This window comes from Oscarella lobularis, chromosome 6 (assembly GCF_947507565.1).
Source record: "Oscarella lobularis chromosome 6, ooOscLobu1.1, whole genome shotgun sequence".
Classification (NCBI taxonomy): Eukaryota; Metazoa; Porifera; class Homoscleromorpha; order Homosclerophorida; family Oscarellidae; genus Oscarella; species Oscarella lobularis.
The window spans coordinates 2,284,066-2,293,605 of record NC_089180.1 but is presented as its reverse complement, the minus strand read 5'-3'; the positions used below and the strand labels follow the sequence as shown (position 1 = coordinate 2,293,605).

The window sequence follows — 9,540 nt, the reverse complement described above, 5'->3', positions numbered from 1 at the left end:
CCGAACCGCTTCGAAAAACCGGTCTATTTGACTAACCGTGTCCGAACCGCTTATAAAAACCGGTCTATTTGACTAACCGTGCCCGAACCGCTTCTAAAAACCGGTCCATTCGACTAACCGTGACCAAACCGCTTCTAAAAACCGGTCTATTCGACTTACTGTGCCCGAACCGCTTCTAAATCCGGTTTATTCGACTAACCGTGACCAAACCGCTTCTAAAAACCGGTCTATTCGACTTACCGTGCCCGAATCGCTTCTAAAAACCGGTCTATTTGACTAACCGTGCCCGAACCGCTTCTAAAAACCGGTCCATTCGACTAACCGTGCCCGAACCGCTTCTAAAAACCGGTCCATTTGACCAAGGATCTTAGAGGAGATGGATTGGCAACGCACGCACGCTAGTAGGTTTAGTCCGTGCCTGCGTCACGTGGGTTGTTGTCCCGGAGGCGTTGTCAATGTCCATTCGAGAAGCCCTTACCGCCGCCCTCTCCGACCCCATTCTAACGTCTGCATCAAACCGAAGTCGCGTGGCTGTCGCAGAAGCAAGAGTTCTTGTCCAGAAACTGGATAATAGCGAGTTTTCGACTTTTTTGGAGGACTTTTCAAAGAGTCATTTTGATGTTTTAAAGAGAGTCTGTTTAACGGCTGAGAGATGTTCTACAACAAAAGCAGTCAGCAAACAAAAGCTGTGGGAAGAATTTCACCGTGTTCGACTCACAACTCTGGATGATTTGTGGGAGGCTTTTCTTTCGAAGTTGAAGAGCAATCTTCATTCGCTAGTTCGGCAGTACGTGAACGAAAGAATACTAAAGTCGCTCATTATGTCGATTACTGAGTGCGGAAATGCAGCTCAGCCAGCTCCGCCGTCGGCACCATCAGTGGCTGTGGCGTTGTCAAGTGAAGAAGAGAACATTATCCGATATGCTGCGGGATACGTTCCGTATTCCTTGCTGAAAAAATACGGAAGATACACGGTTGCGGACAAGTCTTTATTTATCAGCTGCCTGAAAAGGTTGGCAGCTAACGACGGCTGTGAAGTCGAAAGACAGGATCCTTCTTTTTGGATTACACAACGACGTGGGTCAGATCTGTGACCAGAGGAGGGCTTTTCCAAGTCAACGATGTCGCGTACACGTTGTTTCGCGAAATTGAAAAAGCCACTCGCCAAAGCCTAACAGGCGTTCTTGCATCTCGTCAAAGGTGAGTACGACATATTTGTCTTTTTCTTCTATTATGTTAGCTTCCTTTTGCAATTGCTTATTTAGAATTTCACTAAACCCTGACGTTCTCTTACACCAGTGGGAATAATCGAATAAAGTTCTCTCGCAAGGAAGGGTTATAACGCCCGATTCTCGGACGGAACGGTAGGCACTCGAAGATTTGAACTTGAGGTGCAGGCACATTTTTATTACTGCAGGGTGATTTGACGAGGATTCTTGCCTTGCAAAGCTTCCAGCTGGTGATCCCAGAAAATTCTTTTCAACGAATCTTCTGGATTGCTGCGCCTGATTTCATCCGTCATCTCATTTAGCATTCTTCCAAAATCATCCTGCATGTCATCTTCGAGACTGACACCATCACTTTCCACGATCAGCAACCAGTTTTTTCAATTTTCGCTCGGCAGCTGTTGCACGAGATTTCAGTTGCTTGAACCGGAGACTACGCTCCGGCGTGTTGAGGTAACGTACGTTTGCACGGCTGTCATTACTGCTTAAAGGTACACTTCTTTCTGTGGTCATTTTTTCCCTGTATCGACCAAACGCTCTGAAGAGAGTATTGCGGTATTTGGAACAGTGAGAGCAACGTTCAGAGACTTTGGTGTGATCACGGGTCTTAGTGGTGTGATCAATTAGAATTGAACAGGAAGATGAACGGACGGTTTGGCTGTCGTCACCATCGCGGAAAGAGGGCGTTAGATGAGCAACAACAGTTTTTCCGTCAATCGAATAGAACTTTCCCTTTTTAGACTGAGCAAACGCGACAAACTTCTCGTCGTTGTTGCCAAGGCAAAAGGTGCTGGTGTCTAATCGCTTAAGAATTTCATTTATGACGTCACTGCTCGCTTCCGCTGGGAGTGAATGCAGAATGCCACAGTCAGCCGGTAGTGGATTGTCATAGCAACAAACCTTCCAGGTACGGTCTGCTCCAATCATGACGCTATGCGATACTGCTGATTGGCCCGTTTCCTCTGACGTGACGACTACTCGTCGAAGGTGAAAGCCTTTCGCCTTTTCTGTGACAGACCACGCGTTGTCAGGTAGCCTCAATGACGATGTTAGGCTCTCCATCGTCTCGTCTTCTTCTGCACGTGTTACTGTTGAGGACTCCCGTAGCGACGGTGACTGAGGCTCTGATGGCTCTGATAGAATCATAGACACGTCCTGCAGAGCGGTGCATCTTCGTGATCAATATGAAATGTGCAGAAATACTAATACTTTTCTTTTAGACGGTCTGCCAGTGCGATTTTTTGTCTTCAAGCGTCGCTTGCGTTCGTGATTTTTCACGCGCCTTGCGAGACCCAGCCTTCGTTTACCCATGACTTTCGTCACTTTAGTTGCACTCTGCGAAGACAAGAGCAGGTGCTCAGGCTGTTATCAAGCGCCAAATGGGTGCTGAGAGGGCAGGAAAATCGCACAAAAGGATCGCGTGTTTGGGGCCAAAAATGGCCCGTATTTAGCCTAAACAAGAAACAAGTCAAGTCTAACCTCAACGGTTGCACGCCAAGTATTGTAACGCTGCGACTAGATGGCTTTTCCACTCTCTAGATCACGCGATCGAGGTAGGAAAATCGCACAAAACTTTTCTGTGATACTTACGCGATCAAAAGCGACCAAATCGGTGCGATAATCGATCTCGCGAACGGAAAACAAATGCTGTATCGGTGCAATGGACATTAGGAACTAAGGGATCACATCCGATCACCTTCGACAACCTTCTATTTAGCTTGCAAATGACATTCAGCGCGCTCAACACGTTAAAAAGGAGGGGGTGTGGCACAGGCACGGATGATACGAGACATGACGTCACAATACAGTGCGTTGCCAATCCATCTCCTCTAAGATCCGTGATTTGACTAACCGTGCCCGAACCGCTTCTAAAAACCCGTCCATTCGACTTAGTGACCTAGTGACTCTTGGACCGTTATTTAGTCGTAATTACCAATACCTTAATTTTTAGTCTAATTTATACACACATATTGAATGATTCGGGACTATTCGTCGTCGCATCCAGGATGTAATTTTCTTATGCGCGCGTTAAGTTTCCACGTGTTCGGAGCTGTTTCTGCCACTGCCAATGGATCGCACGAGCCAGAGCAAGGTCCTCGAAGCTATTTCGCTTTTAAACTCAGTAGCTGGCGATGTACAGTTAGCCGGTAGGTCTCATGCCGGTTTTGTTGGTGTTTTGATGCCGATCAACTGCGTAAAGGTTCCTCCGGGTCAGGTTCTGCTTCTCGTCGTCTTCCAGTTTCTGGATCAAGCCAAAGCGCAAGGGTCGCGCTCGGAAACGGCGACGAAAACAGGTCAGTTTAAGTGCAAATGGTCTATTCCGTACTCTAACGGTACCGTATAAGTACGTCACGAACGACGCGCGCCAGAGAAGATCCTACAAATGCTTCGACGCCCTCTTCCGCAGCGGCCGAACACGCTCGATTGTTCGGCTATTCTTCGACGCGAAGGAGCGGTGTGGCGGGAGGCAGAAAACGGAAACACCCGTCGTCAACAAAACACGCTGCTCCTCCTCCGACAGAATGGCGTCGGTTATTTGTTTGCCTTTCCAGTTCAAAACAAGAGCATGTTCCAGACGTTCCCCTTCGTGTGAAGCTAGAGCGTGCGGGCCTCGGCGAAAAGGAAATCACTGTTCCTACTTCTGCGAACGCTCGACAAGTACACGAACTTCTGCTAGCGGCATTCCCAGCTCTTCGGGATAAAGCGTACGAATTGCTACGTACAACGGGTTATGGCAAGAAAGATCTCAACTCTATCGGCCACGTTACTGCTTCACACGTCCTAAAACGGAACTTAGGACATGCGAAGTGTTACATTCGTCCAATTATCGACGAATTAGACCTCACCCCTAGAGAAGAAGAAGAAGAAGACGAAGATACGGTACAAACTCAGAAATTGATGCGACTGGCATTAAATTGATACAACTGGCATTATCGAGAAATTTTCTATTAAGATTATTGTGAAATGTCGGTATTGTTCAAAAAGCCAAACAATGGCTGGAATGAGGGAACACGTTGATAATTGCCCGTACAGAGTGCAAGAGTATGCGAAGCATAACGTATAATACATATCGTCTGACTAAGGAAATTTGTGTTTAGAACCGAAGAGGCCGCCGAAGATCTCGACGTTGACGACTACTCGCTCGATAAGCTCTTGGAGGACAAACTAAAAAGAGAGGAAAACGACCGCAATGACGACGACAGCAAATCTGAAATGTCAGTGTTTCCGCTTTTGCCGACCACTACCACTGTGTCACCAATTTACTATTGTATAGACACTTCATTGACATGACTGGGGACGATGGCGGTGACGACGACGAAGGATGCTCATCACATCAGCAGGAATCTTTAGATGAGGTCACTGATGCATCAAAGAGCATCGACATTCCGCTACACTTAACTTCAGTTTAGGGCAATTCGCCTCTCTCAAGACAATGCTTACAAAGCGTCGCTGGAAGCAGATGTCAGAAAGGTTATTAGACGTGACTATAGAGCTGGAAACAGCTAATATAGTGCGTATCTGTTAGGACGAAGCTCGCGCACAAGCGGAGAAGGCCGTGAAGGCAATTTAAGTGTTTAAACAGTAAAGATTTGTTTGAAACACGACTATATCTCCTGTAGAATTGCGCTGAAATGAAGCAAAATATTGAAAGTCTTTTATCACCAGAACCATCGGAAGAAAGACTACGGAAATGTGACCATCAAAGTGCGTTTTCCCAATTCTGAGATAGTCAATAGAAAATTTGACCGTCGCTCCTTCTTCAGTGTAAGTTGACATGGGTACGGACGTATATATTTGTAGGACGTTTTTGACAGGAAATAGTTCTCTGGGTTAGCACGCATGACAGTATAACTAACCCATGTCGAGTGCGACTGTTAAACAGCGGTTCCCGTCCACCTTCACAAATGAAAATAGCACTAGTCTTTGGCCGCACAATTAATGACGCCTTTAGCGGGAAGTCTCTCATTACACTAATCGCTGAAAATGCTGATGAAGAAGAACAGGTGTGGTGCTGATTTCTAACGGTCAGACAGTATGGTGTTGTTGACACATATCATCCACAGGTTATTTTGGACACTTTATCTCCAAAAAGTAGGGAAACAAATCTTCTCAGAGAGAACTATCAAAATCGTATGTTTAATTTTTACATGGTGTCGTAACGTACCGCTAATTTTTCCTAGAATGGCTAGATTGGTCGAACTTGCGAATGAACTAAGTTCTCAACTCCTTGAGCGAGATCCAATATCAATACCCGTTCGGCGGGAAAGTGAACATTTCCTGGACGACGCGTTCCAGTACTGCAGGCGGAAAAAGTTCAATCCTTATCGTCGCATCAAAGTAAAAAGCAAACAGCTCATTTATGTGACTAACTGAGTGGCTTTTACAGATTGACTTTGTGGGAGAGTCTGCTAAGATTTGAAAAGAAGTACAGACAAAATCACATTGTACGGTTTCTCTTCTTGTATATAATCTATCTCAGCGGCATCCGAGGATGAAATAATGAATTTTACTGTAGTGTAACAGCGCCATCTCTAATGATTTTTAACTTTTAGAGCGGAGTATAAAACAACTCGGTCAATGACGCTACATTTATATCTATGATGAGAATGTCCGTAGCGTGCACGATCAATTTCAAACGAGCCAACTAGGTTTCTTTTTCGCCGTCCGGCTGACATTTAATGACGGTTTTGTTGTCTCTGCTCAACGCCGGGTTGAAGTGCAGGTAGATGAAGTGAGTCAACGGCCCGGATTTTATTTCACATTAAACGAGGAACGATTGCTAATCATTCAAACCAATCTTTCGTGAGTGCAACAACTACGAAACGCAATCAGTGGGCGTAGAACGGGTTGCGAGTGACGCGCTTTTCAAATACGCTCGGCGGGTTGCAAAACAGATACATTTCGAACCTGTTTTCACGAGAGTCCGCAAACTAGCAGAGCATTAATCTATCCTGATTTAGCCATTGCATCGATTACATAGCGTGAGCGGGAACACAAAACTTTGTAAGCACTAATTCATTGTCTTCTTCAATAGAAAGGCGATAAATTGTGATGTGAGGTACTCTGCAACAATTCATCGATAGAAAAAACGATGAGTTGTGATTTTGGGTACTCTGCAACCATTGATAGAAAATAGAGAGGGATTGGAAACTTGCCTAGTCACGTGACTATTAGTGGTACTAGGTGTGTCTCGCAGTAAATGGAACACTTTATCGACGGCCTCCAGACGTTCATTGGCGAAGATGTGTGTTCGACTTCGCCACGCCTTGCTTTGGCGAGAGAACACGCGAAGGAACTCCTTTTCCGTCTCGATAGTCGCATTTTCGACTCTCCCGTAAATTCGATCGTCGCCGCGATAGACGAGTGCGTCAAACGTGGAGAGAAGGGAGTCACGCTGGCGAGAGAACGCGTCAATGGCATGGCCTCGGACGTAACAGGCTACGTCATGACTCATCTGTCTTAGAACGGCAGTATTCAGTAAACCACGAAAGAAAAAAAGAATCATTAAAGAGATTGTGGAAGGGACAAGTACAGACAGGGGATTAGGGATGGATGCGTAGATTCAATAGATTAATTACTGAATCAAATGTCAGTGTCATGAGGAACCAGGCGATCACCCGCTGTAGACCCCGGAACGAGAAGTTTTACTTTGCTTCTTCAACGGCGACCTGACTCCAATGTCCAAAGACTTTGAACGGCTCAAAACAGGCGCGCTTCGCTTTGCTATTTTGGGTTTACAAGTCGCTTGCGAACGTACGCGTCTTTCCAATTCTCACACTGGGCGTATTTAATGTTTGTCAAAGGCGTGGCCGCTTCACGCGTGCACCATCTTTGTCTCAGGGAAGACGATATCGGCATGGCTGAAAACCCATAACTCTTCGCGATCTTTGCCTTGCGTGTCTCTGAAAAATGCAACCCGCCTCTTTCTCTTCGAAGCTAACGCCTCTTTTTCAAGTGATCTGAGCGGTTTCTTGGAGACGAGGAAGGACTGCCTTTTACGTAAACCAGTTGGTCGAATAGCTATCGGGATAAGGGGATCCTCAGCACTCACATGCTGGAGCTTCTGCTGGAGCTTCTGCTGCGGCAATCGCGGAATCATGTCGAGTTTAATTACGGAGACGGGGTACCCGTTCCTGTGTCTCGCACGCCTCCGGCTCGGGTCGGCTTCACACAACATTCACAGTCACACATCTTTCGCCCATACCTCAGAAAGAGTTTTTCGATGTACCTAACCCTACACCAACCCTAAGCGTTACCAGCGCGGGGTCTCCTGTGAGGATTCTCTACTAAATGTCGTTTTGACAACTGATTTTTATTTTTTTATCTACTTTGTGACGTTACCTTTATATATAAAACTAATAAGAACCAACCTGTTCTAACTGTATTGCTAACAAATCTATTTGTTATCACTCAATGTTTCTAAAAGTAATGAAGGGTATTTTAATAAAAGCTACGCAATACATGCATATCCAGAGTGTCGTGTTGCTTCTCCGTATTTCTAGGGCTCCAAGTTGTCCGATGCTATTTTTGGCTTTCCTAACCTGCCGCACGTAAAATAAAAGGCATTTCATGCACTTCGTATGCACTTTGTATCGATCGCCAATGCCCAGGTCGTGACGTCGAGCGAGGGGAGGAGCATCGGAACGAGCGGAGATATCGTGCATTCTGGAAGAGGTGGACGTACCAGTGAACGACGAACGACAAGACGCTCGCGAGGAGAATGAGGAAGCGAACGCCGGCAGCGACGAGGGGCACAAGAAGGTTCAAGCGGAGAACTCTGACGCGGAGAGCCAGAAAGAACAACCCAACGTCGCCGACGCAACGGAAGGAGAGAAGGCGAACAAGGAGATCGACGAGGAGGCCGACGAGGAGGCCAACGAAGCAGAGAGGATCGGGCTGTTGATGAGCTCGCTCGTGGCTGTGGGTGAATTTGAAGAGCGTGAAGTTCCTTATTTAATTGATAGGGGATCTCCAACGTCGTTATGCCCGGCTGATTTTGTTGACCAACTCGAAGTGAGACCCGCATCCAAACGGCTAACGGCGATAGGAGGAGCTCGACATCTTGTTCTCGGACGTGTCACTGCGCGCGCGACACTGGAGAAATTCGAAGCGTGGCACGATTTCTGGGTGACATCGATTGAATTGGACCGTCCTGTTATCGGCCTGGATTTTCTTATACCAAACGGTATGAAGGTCGACCCTAGAGCAAAAGAAATGAATTGGGATGGAGGCTCAATGAAGTTGTTGACGCCCGCTACAGCAGAGGAGGAGTTATACGTCGCCCATTCACACTGGCGACGTAACGTAACGTAACGTAACGCAACGCAACGTTGACGTAAGGAATAGAAGGTGGGTCTATTTTCGGCGCTTAGCATAAGGCTAACGGAAGGAAGTTAATTAAGGAGAGATATGAACGACGAACGACTCATCGAGCTTGTCGAAAGCCATCCCTGCCTTTACGACAAATCGAATGCCTTTTATAAGGTATCGACGCGAAAGGAAAATGCTTGGACGGAGATTTCAGAGGAGCTGAGCATTGGGAGTTAGTATACTTGTTTAATTGGGCAGGTTTTTCTCGCGAAAGTCGTCAATTTTAGTTGAAGCGTGCCAGAAGAGGTGGAGAGCGGTTCGCAAAGGAATCGAAGAGGCGAAAAGGGCGAACCGGCGACAAGCGAGACGACGTGAGACCGTGGGCGTATTACGAGCGCCTGTTGTTCCTTAGAGACTTCGTTAGTCACAGAGGGTAATGCAGTAGATTAGAAGAAATATGTTATTAATTATTACCTTGTTTTGTAGAACGTCAGATAGTTTTTTATTGGAAAGCCAGGCAGAGGAAGCAGAAGAGGACGAGAGGATTGATGACGGCGGAGAAGAAGAACAGGGAGAGAACGAGGACGACGTAGTCGAGGATGAAAGAACAAGGGTCGATGAAGGGACTAGGGGGAGAAGGAAGAGGTAGGTAGAGTACGATCTGGTTAATTACAGCCTAGAAAATATAACTGGACTGTATGCAGAAGAAAGCAATCAGCCAGCAACGAGGTCGACCTCAAAATTATTCGACAGCTGCAGAAGACAGAGCGGGTCGACGACGAAAACGATCTTTTTGGGCAGTCTGTCGGAAGCCATCAGAAGGCTCAATCCAAGAAAGAGAGCTCTTGCAAAAATACGTATTCAAGAGGTACTCTATCAGATTGAGTTTGAGGAAAATTAGTTGTTTAATCAATAATAGCTTATTATAGCATATTACATTAATCTCTGTATCTGTATTACATAGTCATTAATATCATTAGCAGTTTACGATGATCGTACTTGA

The 9,540-nt window shown here is 46.3% G+C and overlaps 1 long non-coding RNA gene across 1 annotated transcript; it reads left to right on the top strand.

The window, feature by feature from the left end:
* Positions 1-8,866: 8,866 nt before the first annotated feature.
* On the top strand, positions 8,867-9,273 carry LOC136188277 (uncharacterized). Its single transcript, XR_010670190.1, has 3 exons — positions 8,867-8,970; positions 9,024-9,182; positions 9,242-9,273. It is a non-coding gene; the product is annotated as an uncharacterized lncRNA (long non-coding RNA).
* Positions 9,274-9,540: the final 267 nt, after the last annotated feature.